The sequence below is a fragment of the Octopus bimaculoides genome, chromosome 3, assembly GCF_001194135.2.
Source record: "Octopus bimaculoides isolate UCB-OBI-ISO-001 chromosome 3, ASM119413v2, whole genome shotgun sequence".
Lineage (NCBI taxonomy): Eukaryota > Metazoa > Mollusca > Cephalopoda > Octopoda > Octopodidae > Octopus > Octopus bimaculoides.
Genome location: NC_068983.1, coordinates 120,452,100 through 120,453,892, shown reverse-complemented (window position 1 = coordinate 120,453,892; position 1,793 = coordinate 120,452,100). Strand labels below are relative to the sequence as shown.

The 1,793-nt window shown below is 33.5% G+C and overlaps 1 protein-coding gene across 2 annotated transcripts in view; it reads right to left on the bottom strand.

The window, feature by feature from the left end:
* LOC106878125 (kelch-like protein diablo) overlaps nucleotides 1-1,793 on the bottom strand; it is a 45,662-nt gene extending 43,869 nt beyond the window's left edge. Inside the window, exon 1 of one of the 2 annotated variants that reach the window (XM_014927243.2) lies at nucleotides 1,443-1,793. The gene's annotated coding sequence lies outside the window, so the exon portion shown is untranslated. The remainder of the gene's footprint in view (nucleotides 1-1,442) is intronic. The other variant, XM_014927242.2, reaches the window with a different exon arrangement.

The window sequence follows — 1,793 nt, the reverse complement described above, 5'->3', positions numbered from 1 at the left end:
AGAAATGTAAATGAAGCGAAATGGCTAAGACAAAAAATCGAAACCGGGTCGAGAATTCAACTTACCGGGAGCTATATTCTCTAGTACGCGTCGACGAGTTAAAACAGAATACATTAGGAAAATAAGCACTAAACCATCTCTCTATTTTCGTCTTTTAACACTGAAAATCTAACAATTCACCGTCATATTTCCAACACAGTATACAGCAGATCTATCGAAATTAAGAACTTAGTTTCAGTTCCAGTGCGGACAATGGAAGGCATAAAAACAAGGAAACTAGACGGAAAACTGGAGGAAGGGTTATGACTGCAAAAATATATTAATGGAAAAATAAACAGGATGAAAGATTAAGACAAATAGCGAGTGTTTTTAAAAGGGTGGTTTCACATTTGAAACTCTAAAATAATAATCAAAGCAGAAATCTATGTAAAGAAAGAAAGGGGAAGATTTATTAACACCAAGAATCTGCGTAAATATATTCATATTTACATTGGCTACGACTCCCCAAAGAATGCAAATGGTTGCATACATTCTCAATTAAAATGTATTAATTTATTGTTGTGTCATAGATATAATTGATCTATATAATTAAATTTAAACCAAGGAAATTTCAAGAAAAAACAGTAGACACATACATAAACACTACTTAGCCAAATACCGGGAGACATGTGAAAGGAAGCAGTGGACTATTTATTTATTCATAGTCAATTTATTTTCAGGAGACTTTAAAATGTAGTTTCTACATAAACATTCGGTGTACAGATAGCAATAATGAGGCGGAAAAAAAAAATCTTGCAATTTTCCGAATACAACACAGCAACTTTATGAATGGCAAGAATGCGGACTTCCTAAACTAGTATATAAACAATATATAACCAGCACACTTAAAATATCGAATAAATTGTGAACCCTTCAAAGCAGAACGATTTTTTTTTTATTTACTACACAGGTAAAAAAATCGAAAATTCTTACGCAAGAAATTGAAATGTGTAGTTTTCATGCTTTTACCAAGGATAAATGCTATGCAAGCAAAGAGAAATAGTTCTAAAGAGAAATAACCGAATATAACTGCAAATTAAAATATATAAACAGCAGACAGAGCAAAAAAGAGAAGAACGTAAAATACCTTTCTAAATAAAATCTTATTGACAAACAGAAGCTTATAAACTAATAGGTTTTATGGTACTGATTTCTTATAGTAGCACAAGGTTTCGGCTTAACAATTACGTGGTGTTCATGCCTTTCCTCAAAAGCATAAACAAGGTAAAGAGGACCCGACAACAATGACTCTTCGGAAAATACATTTTCAACACGTTCGGCTCTTCGAACGAGTCCACGCAGTGGGGGAAAATTAAAGTGAAACAATAAAAAGGTGGGTAAAAAAATTATTATTATAATGACGATGAATTAAATGAATTGTCAAATGTGTCATTGCAACTTACCGTGTTATAAAACAGCTAACGACGCGAACCTTGTACGTCAAAATTAATGGTAGCAATACGATAAAACGAACGTCATCGTTGTCGCTGCTTTCATTCCCATTTCATTTAAATTACACGGAGAAACTATTACAACCAGAAAAGAAAAACGAAAAGGCCAAGAAGCTTATTCATTTGTTACATTAAGGTGAACGAGTACGAAACAGAATAAAGTCTTTTGAAGTAATGGTGTTAACAAGCGACGGCTGAGCCACTGAAACGTAGTGTAATACTGCTCCATTATATTTTAATTCTGCTTATATCGTGTACTGCCAGCCTTCTCATTGATGGCTCCGCGCCAAAGTAGTACCTGAT